At 38.0% G+C, this 18,200-nt stretch overlaps 1 protein-coding gene and 1 pseudogene across 12 annotated transcripts in view; one reads left to right on the top strand and one right to left on the bottom strand.

Annotated features, from left to right (window-relative positions):
- Nucleotides 1-18,200, bottom strand: part of TENM2 (teneurin transmembrane protein 2) — a 1,202,741-nt gene that overhangs the window by 862,990 nt on the left and 321,551 nt on the right. The window lies entirely within an intron of this gene.
- On the top strand, nucleotides 738-2,959 carry LOC118548978 (ubiquitin-conjugating enzyme E2 L3 pseudogene; annotated as a pseudogene).

The raw sequence follows: 18,200 nt of genomic DNA, 5'->3' as shown, positions 1-18,200 counted from the left end.
ATGCCAGATCCTTCTCAGCAACGCTGGCTGATCTCTACCACTGGAAAGTCAGGATCTAGTGTAGTAGCTGCTCAATGAACATTTGTTGAGTTAAAGAAAGTTAGAGAGGTAGATTAAAAATAGAGAGAACGTACCAGTGTCATTCATCAAGAATGTATACTTTTTTTTTTTTAACTCTATGCACCCGCCCCCTTCTTCACCTTCTCTGACTTTTCCTTCTACCTATTTTATACATCTTAAAATACACATGGGGCACTAATACAGATAAAATATGTAAAACAGCTTTCTGTTTAGTGCTTTTGACACCTTGGCAATGCCATCTCTCTAACCATTCTGAGAATTCTATCTTCAAAAAATATATATCTGTATGTATATTTTTAAACAAAACAACCTATACTATTCACTGCCATCATGTGGTCACTTGGACAGACCCAAAGCCTTAGACCATCTGAGAAGTATATGCAAATATTTGTGTATTTTTATTTCTCTGCATTCTACCAGGTTTTATTTCAAGCAAGAAATTATCCACCCCTCTCTTCCTTTTGCACATCACAGAGCCAAGTTTCCTGTGTTACACCGATTTCCAAATGTTCAGCACCATTTATCCCTTTTTTATAGTTCATATAAAGACATGGCTCCAAGACCTCAAATAACAAAAAGTTTATTTATGTATTTATTTTTGCATGGCATGCGCTGATGAGCTAGTCTGCTCAGCAAGCATTTCACAGATTAGACGCATGAGTATGGTTTCAGGCAAGGCTCCCTCATGTTTCTGAGCATTGGCTGATAAACACTTCAAAGTAAACTGCTCATAAATATGAAATGAAAAGCCGAGGAGTCGTTATGCACAGCTTTGAGATACAAATCTCTTTATTCCCTTCTGAAGTGGGGTTTGATTGACATAATGAGTCATAGATCCTGTCCAGGGACACACTGCCTTTTCCCCTTTTCTCTGGAGACAGGGAGACTTTAAAGAAATCCACTTTAGAACTTGGTGATAGACAGCTTACTTGAAAAAATAATAAAGTTGAATCCTACATTAAATAACTTATTATTTTGTGTTAATGCTGACTTTGACAACCATGACATATGTCAAAGTTTCACTACACATCCTCAGAAAGACATTATTAGCTACAACTCTAAGAAAAAGATTGCCAAATTAAAAAAAAAAAATAAAGGTGCCATTACGTCTTTTGTCATATATATTGTTGCTATATAGACCCTTTGTCTGGTAAGAGAAAATCACTACTTGAATTAATTCAGAGCAGAAGTCTAAAATCTTGTAAGCCGAAAGGCTATGGGGAGTAACAGAGGCAATGGGGAATAATTATTGTGGAAAATTCATTTTATAAATAAATGTCTCCCAAAAAGGAGAGGATCACGCAGTAGAACTTTCTATGAAAAATAGGTTGAAGAACAATTGAAAGTGGAGATTCAATTTAATCTTGCTCACAAGTTTTTAATAACTACCTGCTTGCCTGAAAAAGATAAAAATTTCAATGAGGTCATATTTTTTTCCACTAGATCGCATTTTGTAAATTCAAATGACTTACAGAAGCTAGGCAGTTAACACAAAGGAGCTAAGTCACCCAGTGTAAAGGGCATTAAGGAGCAGTGGGGGCTTGTAGAAAAATGAGAGTTTTGATAAGGCAGTTGTTAGCTCCAGTAGATATCTGCCATCCATAAAGACAGAAGTAATGTTGCCTGGTTTTGCATTTTTTTCTAAAAGAGCCTTAAATCTAGACTCTGTGTAATATTTACTTATTTATAAATAATGGCCAAAAAATGTAATTTTAAAAAAGTGCAATCCAAATAAGGTAGGTCTTTGGGCTGCCAGTCTTTAGTTTCTACTCCAGACTTTCTATAGTGATCATTTAAAGAAGATTTTATTAAGAAGTAAAAGAGGAGGGAGAGAGAATAAAAACCTTAAGTCAGAGAATGGTGAGAGAGGAAGGGATTCTGAGCTAACCTACTCTGGTGGTTTTCATCTACTTTCCGGGATCCCTAGGGGTTCTGCTGAGCGCCTGCAGTAGGTGAGAAGGACCTATCTAGAGCTGTCCCTTCCCAAAGTCCCTCTAACCAGAGCAACGGCGCTCTTCTAATTTAAAACAATGACGTGGGCCAGGATACTTTCGAAAACAGCTAATTGGGACCATCCCCTCATCTGAGAGTTACCAAGTTACTTACCACCATTCCCCCATCGACACCTAATTGGCCCAGGGTTCAAGATTCCTTTACGTTTCAGAGTCAGATCAACTCTTAATTTTCTGCCTAGAGATTTGGCTTGAGAGTCACTGAGAATTAACTGTCTACTAAAATTAGTGTTTCCCTTTCCATGGTATAGAACCGCTACTAGAAGGTGGTTGCCCAGCCAGGAATGATCACTCCGTTCCCGAGCCATCTAGGTCAGACCACACGTCTGGCTCCCGTCAGCCGAGCGAAGCACAAGTGACGCGCGCCGTTTGAGGCCCGGAGAGCCGGCAGCACCAATCCAAGACGGCGGCCCGCGGGCGGCTGAGGACGGAGCGCGAAGAAACCCGCAAACGGGGAACGAAAACTTCCGTAACATCCAGGTTGATGAAGCTAATTTATTGACTTGGCAAGGGCTTATTGTTCCTGACAACCCTCCATATGATAAGGGGGACTTCAGTATCGAAATCAACTTTCCAGCAGAGTACCCATTCAAACCACCGAAGATCACATTTAAAACAAACATCACCCGAACATCGATGAAAAGGGGCAGGTCTGTCTGCCAGTAATTAGTGCCGAAAACTGGGAGCCAGCAACCAAAACCGACCAAGTAATCCCGTCCCTCCCACTTCGGGCTGACCTAGATGAAGAATACTCTAAGGACCGTAAAAAATTCTGTAAGAACGCTGAAGAGTTTACAAAGAAATACGGGGAGAAGCGACCTGTGGACTAAACTCTGCTGCGACCGAGGCCAGCGAGTGTGCGCGGAGACCCCGAGCAACGCCTTCGGACGCCCCGCAAAGCAGGACTCTGTGGAAAATTGACACGTGCCGCCGCCGGGCGTTTGCTTGCGGCAGTTACTAACTTTCTACAGTTTTCTTAATCAAAAGTGGTCTGGGTAACCTGTAAAGAAAGGATTAAAAATTTAAGATGTTCTAAAAATAAAAATAAAAATAAAAAAATAAATAAAATCCAGAGAGCTGAAAAAGCAAACGATCCCCCTCCATGTTCTCCTTCCCTTGTGATGCAGGAGATCCGGAATGACGGATTCAAGAGGGGAGCACCACCAATGAAAGCAACCGTGTTCCCAGGGTCATCCCCTGGAGGAGATGAACCCAGTCATCAGCATTCCTGATTCCGGGCTTCACAGCAATAAAAAAAAAATTAATTTTGATTGTGGCTGATCCTTTATATATATTTGAATTTCCTTGTCTCGTCATACAGATTTAACCAAAATAATGCAGCCAATATTGAATTGTTTGAAGTTGTGCTTTATAGGAAACATACACAACTATGTGATTCAAAAGATAAAACAGTGACTTTCTGTTGGGAACTTGTTAATGAAAAGAAACTACTATTCAGTGAGAGCTATTTTGTAGGAGCAGGAAAATGATACAACCTGCTGAAGGACATGGTCAAGAAAAGCAGGAACTCGGACTCAGATTTTGGCAGTTCCACAAAGCTCTCACAGCCCTACACTAATTTCTGTTGCAGTGTCATGAGTTGGTGACTAAGATTTTATTAAAATTCCTACCAGTCCAACATTAATAAAATTTAGCATCATTCTGATATGTCAGATATTAAATCTCTAATTATTTATATTATGAATTAAAAAAAAACAGCTTTGACTAATACAAGTATCTCTAAGTAAACATTTGGACATAAAGAACTACCTGGTCAATATGTAACATTATATTGTATTCCAATAGCCACAATTTTATCCTTCAATAACAAATGTTTTTATGAGATGTTTTCATACATATGAGAAAAGAGATAATAGCAGAATCTCTAGCACAATTTTTTAACAGGAAGGAAGATAATGATTACATAAGTTAGCATCAGAAAATTGTCAGACATCAAACCCCAATGCAACCCCAAATAAAAAAAGAGATATGCGGGCGCCTGGGTGGCTCAGTCCGTTAAGCGTCTGCCTTTGGCTCAGGTCATGATCCCAGGGTCCTGGGCTCGAGCCCCACATCAGGCTCCCTGCTCAGCGGGGAGCCTGCTTCTTCCCTTCCCGCTGCCCCTTCTTGTGTGCTTTCTCTCTTAAATAAATAGATTAAATCTTTAAAAAAAGAGAGATGCTAGTGTATAAATGTGTGTGTATATATATAATATGTACATATATAGTATATATGTATATATAATAATGAAAATAATAAGAGAATTGAGAAATTAGAAAAGCAAAGTGATATACACATCCCCAAGAATAACAAGAATCATCTTTGATTCATCTCCAACTTCTGTTAAGATGCACAACCAGCTCACTCTCAAACTAAGAGTGATCATGCAACCCAGTGTAAGGGGCTTTGGAATCAGACTAAATGAAGTTCAAATCCTCCAGCTTTGTCGCTCTGGGATCTGGGGTCATTTTCCCGGCTTCTCTAAACTTCTATTTCCTCATTTATAAAATAAGGAATATTTTAATCTGAACATCTATCTGTATTAAAAAATACAGACTAATGTCCACATCCAAGGAAACTAAACCTAGACATTCAGGTGATGAACATAAACCCTTATAACAAAGTAGGTTACAACTAAACCAGTGCTACCTGGGACTGGAACTGAGAGCAAATGAGCCCGAGAAATCCCTTGGGGAGGATAGAAATGTTCTGAAGTTGTATTGTGATGATGGGTGTACAACTCTGTTAATTTACTAAAATTCATGCAACTGGACACGTGAAAGGGGAGTATTTGTGATTTGTAAATTATACCTTAATAAAGCTGTTAAAAAATTAAACCAGTTGCATGCAAGTAGTTCTATGAATGTAGGTGAAAATTGCACCTGCAAAGCCCAGAAAACAACAATAGAGTCAACACTTGAGATTTACAGAATGTGGAAAGAACTATTTGAAGCTAATCTACTATTCTCATATGAATTGAAAGGAGGTAGGATCTCTGACTATGCAAAGAAACAGAGTTATTGTAACAGCATGACTTTTATTTTGATTCCATCACAAATGTTAGCGGCTAAAATATTCCTAGAATAATAGTTACTCATTAACTTTGCTTTGAAAATCATGAAGGCACAGCTCTCCTGGGAGTAAAACACCAAGCTAACCGTGAGGGTAAAAAGAATAGCCTTTCTAAGAATAAATCTATACCAGAATATTTTTCTATCTTGAGGTGTTTAAATCCTCTAGACCGAAAATAGTTTGATCAAACAGGCTGCACTGGGATCGTGCATTCTGTCTCAGTCCAGGAAGAAACAGCTGTCAGTCACATCTCTGTCCTCCTCCGCCAGTCCCCGGAGGACAACGTAAGCAAGCTGTCTCCAGGATAAGTGCTCCTCTGAGAATTGCCAGCTCGTCATGGCCTGCAGCTGAAAAGCAGCCATTCTGCTCACTTGGTCTATTAGCTCTTTGACTTCCTTCCTTCATGCACAAATATAAATATAATGCTTAAGTGAATGATTACTACTGTCCCCAAAGAAATTTCAATTAAACACTTGGAATCCCTAGGAATGGTACCTAGGGAGATTCCCCAAAAGAGCTGCAATTTGTTATGTATTATTAAGTCTGGCTTCGGATTGTAAATCTCCTGGTTTCGGTTTTTTTTTTTTTTTTTTTCATGTTACTGGGGCTTCCAAAGAACCACTTCCCATATGATTTGAACAATTTTCCCCAAACTCTAAGCAGGACCAGCATAATTGAGTTATTCCTGAATAATAAACCCCCGGTCTGTTAAAAAGTTTAAAAGGCAAATGGGGAAATTTCTTTGTCTGCTACTAGAGTTTGGGATGAGGTAACCTTTCCTCTCTTCTCAAATGTTCTCAAGAGGACATTAGGAAATGTATGGTGAGTACTGCGGTGGATTCTTTCATGTAGCACTCAGTGTTTCAATCTACCATAATCCTACAGCATCGTATGCATGGGAGCTGATGACTACAATCTAAGCCCCACAAAGGGAGTATTTTGTCTAACTGACTTCTGTGTTTTTCAGCACCCACAACAGTGCTGGGTATATAGACTGAAGGTTTTCCATACGTAAATGTAAATGGATGGATGGATAGATGGATGGATGGATCAAAGAAGGAAGGAAGGAAGGAAGGAATGACGGAAAGAAGAGAGGAAGGGAGGGAGGATGGACGGATGGGCAGACTTGGATAGAAGTCCCTTGACAATAGGACAGGTCTTTCTGTTCCACTTCTGACAAAATTTCATAAAACATTTCCTTGGGCCACATTTACTATTGTATTATTTTGGAAGGATCTATTTAAGAACCAGATATTTGGTAAAACTCACGTTATGCTATCTTTTATTGATTGTTTTTTTACTATGTTTTGTTCAGCTGAATTAAATGATCAGAGCTAATCAGAGAGAAGAAGAAAAAAAATTCCTTTTCAAAACAAAACAAAAACAAAAACAAAAATTCAATAGGGTCAGTGGATTGCCAAATAACATTCTCTCCTATGCTGAGATTCTATAATTCACCCTCTTTTGGTTTGTCCAAATTTAGTTTTTAAAGAAATCAGGAATATTAGCTCCTTTCCAGTACTGCGGCTTATATCAATTTTTAAAAGTAACATCAAAAAAAAGTTTAGAGGCCACTGGAAAACCTTATTTATTTCTACCAAAGGCAATGTCTGTATGAATCTCTCTCTTTAAGGATTCACTCTCATACTAAAGAAGCAGTTTCAAATCTTTAGCAAATAATAATTAAAAAAAAAAAAACAGTTGAAACTAAAGGTCCACAAATTCTCTCATTTTAATTCCAGTTTTCTTTTAACTGCATATGTTCATGGTCTCCAAACCCAACATAACTGATACATAAGTGATAAATGATTGAAGGTGAGTTGACACTTGGACTACACTTCTGTCCCCTAACAATGAAAGCTACGTGCTCCGGGGTCCTGGGCCGCAGGCTGAAGTGCATGTGCTTGCCCCTGAAGCCTAAATGGAGGGCGGGCCTGGGGAACACTGCCTTCTTGCGTAGTAGTGACTCCAGCACCTGAGACCCTGCAGGATGACTCTCTGCTCACCTTGCGGAACTCTCAGTGATGCCTGCTTTTGAAAAACTGACTCTAAAGCCACGAGAAACAGCTTTTAGGAATCGAGTCTCTGTGTCCTTTGTAAAATGCTGATCAGCAACATAGCAGGAAAATGCTGAAGAAAGCTGAAATTCGCTCTTCCCCTCAAAGGAGACATCATTTCCTGTCCTTCTGTCTCATGGCCTGGACAGCAGGGGGACAAAGGAGACTTGTAAAAGCCTGATCTCGGAAGCTCAGAATGGGCATCATTTACCCACTTCTCGTCTGCAATGCTCCTTTTCTGTCTGGTAGCTCAGGGATTGAGGATTGTTGTTCCAAGAAATTAAAGAACAGACATGACATCTTAATCCCCTCCAAGTTTCTGCTGTGCCCTGCCTTCCATGACGTTTTTCCTCATCACCAATCCCAAGAATCAGCAAGAGGGAATAGGAAGGAATGAGAAACTGAGTTATGAGATCCAAAGTTCCTGGCCAATTGCCAGGAAAGGTAAAGGCAACACAATCATATTAATTGTTTCTTTAGGAAATCTTCAGTTTCATTTTTAGTGCCACTCAAAGGGATATATTCTTGGTGAATCATCAAAAGCTATATATTTTATTTTCCTTTAAATAAAGGAATAATTAATTAATAATAATGAATGTCCCCTTGTACATTTGAGTTCCAAGCTGAGATGAATTTCTTTTCAAAATTTCTTGATTCTACCCAGTAAGTCTTAAAGGCAAACATAGCAAATGTAATTCAGATGGTCATGCCCTCAGCCACCAAAATGCCTTACCAAATGAGTTTCTTCTCTCTGCAATTACACACATATATATGTATAAGTTCTTGAAGTAATTGCTTTTTTTTTTTTTTTTCCTATTCTGGATAGAATCTGTATCCCGGGACACTTGAATTCTGGTTCTAGTTTTGTAGCTACTTAAATGGATGAGTTTACATAAGCCATTTTACTCAATATTAAGATGATTCAGTTAAAGAATAGTTTTTAAGATTCCTTTCAGGTCTAAAATTAATAAATTTTATGATGACAGGAATTGTTATGATAAGTATTTTTTGCCTCAGTCATACTGCCCTCCCATGCCCTCTGCAACATGACATTTCTTACACAAAAGGCAGATCAGTGTAACTTAGGGTTTAAGAAAAATGAAACCAAAATATAATTATCTCAGACAATTAATTTAATTAATAATGATCTTATTAAGGAACAAATTCCTTTTATTAATTCCTTTTTAAAAATTCAATAAATGCATTTAGTTATCAATTCTAGTTTGATTTCTGATATTTTCCTCATACCTGGGTAGAGTGGAGAAGAAAGCTACACTCTCTTGAACTACAGCAAAAGCACAACTTTGCTATAGTTAAAATCTGGTTCTAGAGGTCCTAGTAGGTAAAGGCAAACATCTGGAAACAAAATCTAAAATTTATAGAGTACATAAATGAGAATGAAACAAAATATGACATTTCCATATTGTGTGGGAGAAACATCAAGCTCTCAATGGCCAGCCAATATTAAAGCTAAATTAAAACAGAGAATTGAAGACATCAAATCATACCTAGATCTTGGTTTCTAGTACTCTTCTCAAATAAAGAAACAAGGAAACAAACCAAAAAACCAGTCCCTTTGAAGAAATGACTGATTCTAAGACTGGAACAGAAAATATACAAAAGCCTGGAGTTACATCTGTAACTTCAGAAAGTGAGAAAGTGCTCAAAACAAAATAAAAACCCAAAATGATCGGTGTATATCCCAGGGACCCAAAAGTCAACTCAAAAGAACTCCCAGTGGCCAAAATGGAACAATTTGGTCAGCAGAATAAATCAAGTAGTACTGGTTTATAACCCAAAGTATAAAATAAATACCCCCAAGTCTGTATTGATGTAAATGAAAAGTTGAATAAATAAATAAATACAAAGGACAACAACTCTTTCATGCAGAAGAATTTCAAATCATTTATGTGGATACTCTGCACTCAATGAAGTGGAATATAACTCCTCAATCCTGAAGTGTAAGTAACTTCTTCTAAACACTTTAAAAGAAATTTGTGTGTAGTGATGACTTCTAAAAAACGCATTACAGAAAGGAAGATAAAAACAGCAACTTGACAGTGGAGAACTTTGAAAAACACTAACTCAGTAAAATGATGATCAGGGTTAATATCAATAGTGATAAGTCATGTTGATAGAATGTACTCTGGGTATAAGATGATGAGAATGGCACTTTACCTCGGTAGCCCTCCTTCAAAAAAGACATTATAACGCTCTGATCAGGAGAAAAATATCAGACAAATCCCAACTGAGGGCCATTCTATAAAACACCTGATCAAAACTCCCCAATACTGCCAAGGTCATCAAAAACAAGGAAAGTCTAAGAAACTGTCACACCCAAGAGAAGGTAAAGAAGATACAATGACTAGATGTGGTATGGTATTTTTGCATAGGATCCTGGACCAGAAAAAGGACATTAGGGGAAAAATGGAGAAAATTTTAACTAAATATGAACTTTAGTTAATAACAATGTATCAGTATTGTTCCATTAATTGTAACAAATGTGCCATACTATTGCAAGATGTTGATAATAGAAAATTGGGGTATACAGAAACTCTCTGTACTATCTTTGTAATAAATCTGTAAAATAAAACACTTTAAAATTTTAAATTCTTTTAAAATAAAAAAGTTTAAAATTTTTCATCCAAATGTGTTCTACAACTTTATCCCATCCAGTAAAAGAAAAAAAAAAGTGATAGAAAAGGGGAAATTTATCAGTCTTTAGGGAAATGAAGTCGAGAAACTATTTGGTGAAATATAAATTTTACTTTGTTTCTTCTTCTTCTTTTTTTTTTTTTTTAAACCACAGCTAACAGCCAAATTATGTCTCCTTACTTAGCCTCCAAGCACAGGAGCCAATCTTTGGTTAACAATAAGAGATCTGCATGTCATCTTAAATAATAACACATAGACACACAATTACTCCTTCATGAAATTTAAGACAGAAGGTTTCTTCAATCACCCGAAATGAGAAGTACTTCATCAAAGATCATGTACTGCCTTCATATGAATCATTTAACAGCATAGGAGTAACCAGATGACTGAAATGTTCACAGAAAAATTAAGAAACAATAACAAAAAATAAATAAAAAAAGAAGCTGTTAAATTCGTTCTTTGTTGAATAGGTAGATGATTCAGTTTAAACATATTAAATACATACACCTAGTAATATCCTGGCATTTTTGGGGAGGGGACCCTAAAAAATACTTCATCAGGAGCAACAGAAGAAAGATAATTTACCCTTAGGACAAGCCAATCACTAATAGTTAAAATATTGACCTAAAATAAAATAAAATCCTGTTTTCTAATTTTAAAACATAATGAGGGAAGGAAAAAATAAAGCACACAATTGAACTAGAACAACTCACAGGCGAGCTTGCCATGAACTGATCATGAGGAAACAGTACACACCTACCACTAATCTAAAGTTAGACCCAAACAGGAATAGCAGAGACCCAGGAAGCTCGCTGACAGGATCTTCAGGGATGGCCTCGTACTGAATAAGAATCTATAGCATGTCAGCAGAACTGCCTCCATTCTGCAATCGGAGAGGGAAGGGAGGAGAGATGAGAAGTGACAGTTGAGCAAGTTCCCATTTCTACGTCCTTCTGACTTGTCTTTTTTGGAATTTTGTTGAAAAAATTTTTTTAAAAGCCTATACAGGCATATTTTAGGATATCAATCTTGACAGTATTTACTCACAATTTTTAGAGCACATAGTTTAATAATTTGTCAATATGGCTTATGCCATGGTAGCACCAATCCACCTTTTATATGCACCCAATAATTTTGATAGTGTCATTCTCAAAAGTTTATATTCAATCAAACTTGATAAAAAATATATTATGTGTTGTGGACTGAACTGTGTCCCCCCCCCCCCCCCCCCCCGCCAAATTCATATGTTTAAGCCTGGACCCTTCATGTGCTTAAATTGGAGACAGGGTCTTGAAGGAGATGATTAAGGTTAATTGAGGTCATAAAGGTGTAGTCCTGGTCCAATAGAACTGGTGCCCTTAGACGAAGAGGAGGAGACACCAGTGGTCTCTCTCCGCCGTGTAAAATACAGCAAGAAGGTAGCTGTTAGCAAGCTGGAAAAGCTCTTAACCGGAACCCAACTCTGCTGGAACCTTGATCATAGCTTCTGGCCTCCAGAGCACAAGAAAATAAACTGCTGTTGTTTAAGCTACACAATCTATGTTATTTTGTTATGGCAGCCCACGCTGACTAATATATTATGCAGGCAACTTAGAGTGGCTCCTATACAATTGGGGTTCTCTTCCTTCAAGGTATATGGTTAAGATTGTACTTCCCAAATCTCCCTTAAAAATAGGAAAAGCCACATGATATATTGTAGCCAATGAAATGTCAGCAAGGGTGGCATTTGTCAATTTCAGTGAGCGTCTTTAATAAGAAAGAGGGCATGATTCTCCATATGTTTTGTTTTTCCTGCCTCTGCAACCTGCAGTGTTCCAGATGGTCAGGTCTTTATCAGCTATATGTCTGAGTGAGGACAATGAGGAACAAAGACCCTAGTGAACCCACAATGGACAAACAGTGTGAGTTAGAAATAAACATGTGTTGTTTTATGTCCCTGAGACTTTCCACTGTTAAGGCTGATACAGCAAACTTAGTTCTGCAAGGAAAAAAAAAAAGTAAAACAAAACAGTAAAGCAAGCAAACAAACAAATAAAAAACCCTTAGTCCTACAGGAGGGAAAAAGGAGAAGCAAACAAGAACAAACTTTGTAATGCTCTGCTGTAGCTCACAGAATAACCACAGTGGGCATATATTAGAGATACAATACTAAATAAAAATGTATTAATCTTTGTAACGATGTAGATGTTTTAACTACCAACAGATTTGGTAGTCTACTGAGAAAGCACAAAATTTCACTTTATGCTTTAACATTTTTATGAAAAATATCCGGATCCAAGATAATTTTGGAACAGCATTTCGATTTCATCTAGTCTTGTTTAACATTATTTGCAAAGTCTTTATTATTTATAAGGGTAAACAGAAGATTAATCTTGATTTATGATAAAACATCCTAACACATACTTAGACTGACATTTCAAATTGGTCATATTTTGTTGTGAACCTTTTATAACTCAACCTTTTATATTCCCAAGGCTAACACTTAGTTTCCTTCCTCATTGCCACTTTCTGATGTCACCCCACCATGGTGAAAAAACTCTCCCTCTGTGACCACATTATTTTGTAACATTGATTCTTTACACAATGGGCATCCTCTGCCTTGAAGTTTTCATTGCCGCCATTCCCATATGGATGATGACTCTCCAAGACTCACCCACATGTCAACTGCTCTGAAAAATCTTGGCCAAAATCTTTAGCAACAATTATCTCCTCCTTTAGATTCCCAAATCACTTTATGGCTACCTTTATTATGACACTTATTCCCCTTAATTATAATTTACCTGTTAATGTGTCTGTTCATTTTATTTTTGAATTCTAAGTGAGCTGAAAACATCTCTCACTGTATTATGTAGCTACAATATACTTGAATGATTGGGTGAAAGTGTCAAATTATAAATTGTTTCTGCCTGAAAATGTTGGATACTTAACAAAGGATACTTATGTTCATAATGCTTAATTTTTTTCTTAATCATCAAAGGGAAACAGGTTGTCAGCTTACTTGCTTTTATTTTTCCTGTCTCTATTCTGTTATACATGGTATTATAACACAAGGAAGTTTAGGGGTCCCTGGGTGGCACAGTAGGTTAAGTGTCTGACTCTTGGTTTCAACTCAGGTCGTGATCTCAGGGCCTTGAGATCAAGCCCCACATCGAGCTCTGTGCTCAGCATGGAGTCTGCTTGAGATTCTGTCTCCCTCTCCCTCTGCCTGTCCCCCTGCTCTCTCTCTGTCTAAAATAAATGGATAAATCTTGTAAAAAAGTAACACAGGAAGTTTAGGTATACTAGCATTTGAGTTTGCTGGACTATGCTTTGTAATCACTGATTAGAAAGAATATAAGGGGCCCTTAGAAGTCTTTACAGTTCTGTCCAGATTTCCCTTTGCAAACTTCTGACATGTGATTTATATTCCTTAGGTAATAAAGGAGCTTTCCTCAACTTTCTTCACAGCCAGCCTACCGAACCTCTTCATTCTCCATCTCTACCACTCCTGTGGGCAAGAACAAAAGCAGAAAAAAAAGCCAGGGACCAGAGATGCCTTTTCATGCTCTTAATCAAAGGCTAAACTTGGCACACACTCCAAGCAGCTCTCCCAAGTAGGGATGGTCCAGACCAGCTGGCTACCACAGCTAGCAAAAACAGAGCAACTATAAATTACTGCACCTACTCTAGATGCTAGGTCCCCAACCTGACAAAAAAAAAAAAAAAAAAAGGAGAAACCAAAAGGATTGACATCAGATGAGAGCGTGGAGAGATTGTTGTGGGGGCAAATATATGTTTACACATGTTCCGGTTTGGGAGCGGGGAGAAATGGCTTGAACACGCTTCAGGGGGCAGCGCTTCACAGAGGTTGGCATCAGTAAGACAGGGACGTACAAGCAAAATCCATCACTTGTGAATCTCAGGAAGTTACTTCACCTAATAAGCCTTCGTTTCTTCATTTATGAAGGTGAAGGGATCGTGATAGATTCCCCGTAATGTTGCTGAATTGATTCGGTGTGATACTGAACATAGAACATGGCACAGAGCTCATACCTCACTCCCATTGAGGCTTATGTGTTATTTGGCCCCTTAGACAAATACATAGGATCTGAGCCTTTGTTGTCAATCACCATTGGCATGACACTAGCAACTAATAATAGTTTGACTAGTTTGCTGTGTTGTGCTAATATGGGGGAAATAGCTGGGCTGGAATTTGGAAGAGGGGAATTTGAGGCATGGCTGAACCTCTAAGCAGCTCTATTATCCTTAACAAACCACTCTTCTGGCTTCGGTTCCCTCATCTTTAAAGGGGTTAAAGCAATTGGTCTCATCTGTTGCACTAAGGTTTGAATCTCTGGGATAAACCAGACTTTCTTATGTTGTATGCAGAATGAAGCGGTAGGAATGAGGGAGGTAGGAGGGAGTGGGCATGCTCATAAAACTGGTGTCACAGAGCAGAAGGTTGCTAGCCAACCAAGTTAAAATAGGCAAGCCCTGCTCACAGTAACCTGAAAGGCTTCAATGTGGCAACACCCATGAGCTGAATTTCTATTCAACAATGGATTTTGTCACCTTTCTCTCCTGTTAGATTTAAAATCTCCCAGCCCTCCACAAATTCTGATTTCAAAAGGCAAATATGGCTTTGGTGACAATTGCAAAATGCTTGCAAATCAGAGCCTCAATTCAGTGTCTTTTTAAGATCCCAGCAGAGATTGCCACTGCAAATAACATGACCTGTAAACCAAAGACTGTAGGATAAGGGGAACCCTGACTGTTAAAATGAAACGTACCTATAGCATGTTAACAGAGAGTTACAGGTCTGAAAGAAATTATAAACACGATGGAAGAAAGGAATAAAAAAAAAGAAGCGAAGAAGAAAAAGAAAGAAAAGGGAGGGAAGGAAAAGAAGGAGAGGAGAATGCATTATTGAAGGGGAATTCCTGGAATAGGAAGTGCCTTGCTTGTTTGGCCAAGTCGAAAAAGTACCACTTAACTCCAATTTTCAGAGAAAGGGATGGGGGTTCATGCATATGCTACTTAATAATTTTATACCATTAAATGTATCTGGACATCAATGATTTTATTTTCAAAAGACAGACTTTTAATATTAACACTGAAGGCGTATTATAAAGTTCATCAAGTACCTTTAAGGAATTTTAAGGAAGCTCCACTGTCAGTTGAATCCAGATGGTGACCACGGATCTGCTTAAGGTCAGTTGTTGTTTTAAGTTTGGGTAAGATCATGGGGCCAGAATTAGACTTCTTGGCCTAGAACTTAACTCCTTTTTTTGTTTATTTATTTAATTTCAATATAGTTAACATCCACTGTAATATTAATTTCAGGTATTTAATAGAGTGACTCAACACTTTCATACATCACCCTGTGCTCATCACAAGTGTTCTCTTAATCCCCTTTACCTGTTTCAATGATTCCCTCCCCCCCACCCCCAGCACCTGTCTCCCCTCTGGTAACCACCAGTTTGTTCTTTATAGTTAAGAGTCTGTTTTTCTCTTTTTTTTCTTTGTTCATTTGATTTGTTCCTTAAATTTGACATGAGTTAAATCATATGGTATTTGTCTTTCTCTGACTTATTTCACTTAGCATTATACCCTCTAGATCCATCCATGTTGTTGCAAATGGCAAGATCCCATTCTTTTTTATGTCTGAGTAATACTCCCTTGTATATATACACCACATCTTCTTTATCCATTCATCTGTAGATGGATGCTTGGGTTGCTTCCATATTTTGGCTATTGAAAATAATGCTGCAGTAAACATAGGGGTCTGTATATCTTTTCAAATTAGTGTTTTCATATTCTTTGGGTAAATACTCACTAGTAGAATTATTGGACAATATGGTAATTCTATTTTTAATTCTGAGGAACCTCCGTACTGTTGTTTTCCATAGCCAACTCCATTCTTTTCTAACCATGTGAACTTTTGCAAACTACTTACCCTATCTTCAGCTTAGTTTTCTTATTGCCAAATGGGGATAATTAAAGCATTCTATATCACAGGTTTTAGTGAAGTAATACATAAAACAATTCATAAAAGCACTTAACATAGTAGGGACATAGTATGTACTCAATAAATATAAGCTGTAATTATTAGCAGAGCTCTAATTCAGATATTTTTAAATGTTATGTATTTTGTTATAAAATATGTATATACATCAACTCATCAGCTATAGATAAGGCAGACCGTACCACTGACTTAATGACTTTATTTTAACTAGATTGAAACTATTTTCTCCAACATTGCTACCTTATAGAGCGAAGCCAAGGAAACCACTGGATTATTAAGCCTTGAAGGTGTACCTTCACAAAGATTTTCTAAAGCTCCTTGATTTTTTTTTTAAATTTCTTTTTAAAGATTTTATTTATTTATTTGACAGAGAGAGACACACAGTAAGAGAGGGAACACAAGCAAGGGGAGTGGCAGAGGGAGAAGCAGGCTTCCCACGGAGCAGAGAGCCCGATGCGGGGCTCGATCCCAGGACCCTGGGACCATGACCTGAGCTGAAGGCAGACGCTTAACGACTGAGCCACCCAGGTGCCCCTAAAGCTCCTTGATTTTTGAAGAGACCAAGCTTATTCCATCCTTGCTCTTTAGAGTCTTACTTTTAAGGACATTATCTTCCCCACTGTGCAGTGGATCTATATCCCTGACCTTGGAGCAAAGGGGCAAGAATATTAAACATTTCCACACAACCACCAAATAGAAAGCAACAGACTGTCATCTCTCTCTAACCCCACTAGAAGCACTCCACCTACTTCCAGCACCACCATGCAGCCCTAAAAGACTGTGCCGTATATTAACTAGCTCAAAGACACAGAAAATAAGTGGTGATATTAATAACAACAACAACAGCCACCACTTAATATACACTGGGTAGTTCTTTAATACATTTATGTAAAGATTACCTCATTAAACAAGGTTACAAGGTGATATGCCATTATTCCCACTTTATACACGGGGAAGTTAAGGCTAAGAAGAGAAGTAAACAGTTCTGGGGGTTCCACAGCTCGAAATTGAGGAAACCAGAGCCCTGAAGCCACTAGGATGTTCCCTCTCCCATTTTCTTGGATTTGCCTCAATAATCCATTAGGAATTCAGCCGAGTTTTCCTGTTCCCCAGGGAAGGCTTCCTCCAATTACATTTTCTCTCTTCATCCATTTTACTTATGGCCTCTATCACTGACACAAGGTTTCTTTTATCTTTGTTAATGATCTATTGCTTCCTTGTGGAGTTTCCATTGTGTGCACAGTTGTTTCTGGAGTTTAAATTCACATCCATTTCTTCCTCAGCCTCACACTACCTTTTAAACAAACTCCTTACCTGGTTTTATACTTGTATTTGCACATCATTCAGAAAATGAATTTTCCTCCTCAATCTGGGACTCAGCCATAACGCCTATATGCAGGACCTTCTATTCCTGGCTTCCTTGATAATTGCATCTCTATAGAATATTATTATTTGACTGCAATATGTAGGACATGAAATATACAAGATAACTAACTGAATCAAAAACCCTGAAAGACTGTTCATAAGATGTTCAGTGCTTCCATTTTCACCATTGAGCTAATTAGTTTTTTTGTGATTACTGTTTATGAACTCAACCCAGTACAGGCAAATAACATACTGCAGAGGATACTCCTGAAGTGACAGGTCACACGAAGCATCCTATGGAATGAATGCAAGCTACTCATGGGGATGAAACTGAGGCAAAGCCAAGCATCCAGTGCCAGAAAAAATGAATTCTCATCTCCTGACCCCCTTCCCGTCGATGCAGAAGCCTCCAGTTCCCTTGTCACAAAGCTGTTCTCCAGGGAACAAAGCCTGTTTCTGTTGAGGCGGGTGCAGCTACCAGCAAAGGAAGCCCTCACTGTGATTCAAGGGCAGTTTAGACGCGCTAGAGGCAAAGGAAGCAATTTTGACAAAGAATAGCAAGAGCTATCTATACAAATATAGAACAACAACATAAAAAAGCATAAAAGGTATTGATAATTAATTTAAAATACCATAAGGAAACCATAGCTAAAGTGAGGGGGAAAACAGAGCCTCAACAAAGACAAATGAACTGCCGAGGTCATGAAAGCAAATGCCCCAACACTTTGGACTGCAATTGCAATGCCCTAATTTTTTCCTGTAATTATGGTTCTACTTATCCCATCTTAGATTCATAGAAAAAGTTGAGTGGATAGGGAATTATTTCATGCTGGGAATACAGAAATAAGTTTGAACAAATTGCCCATTTGTGATTATTTAAATAAAACATCATAATTGGAATATGTTGGTCGATAAAGGCATTTTTTTCCTTCTTTCTCTTTTGTATAAGAACAA

The sequence above is a fragment of the Halichoerus grypus genome, chromosome 2 (genome assembly GCF_964656455.1).
Source record: "Halichoerus grypus chromosome 2, mHalGry1.hap1.1, whole genome shotgun sequence".
Lineage (NCBI taxonomy): Eukaryota > Metazoa > Chordata > Mammalia > Carnivora > Phocidae > Halichoerus > Halichoerus grypus.
The sequence above is the reverse complement of the archived record's forward strand: the minus strand, read 5'-3'. Positions and strand labels throughout refer to the sequence as shown.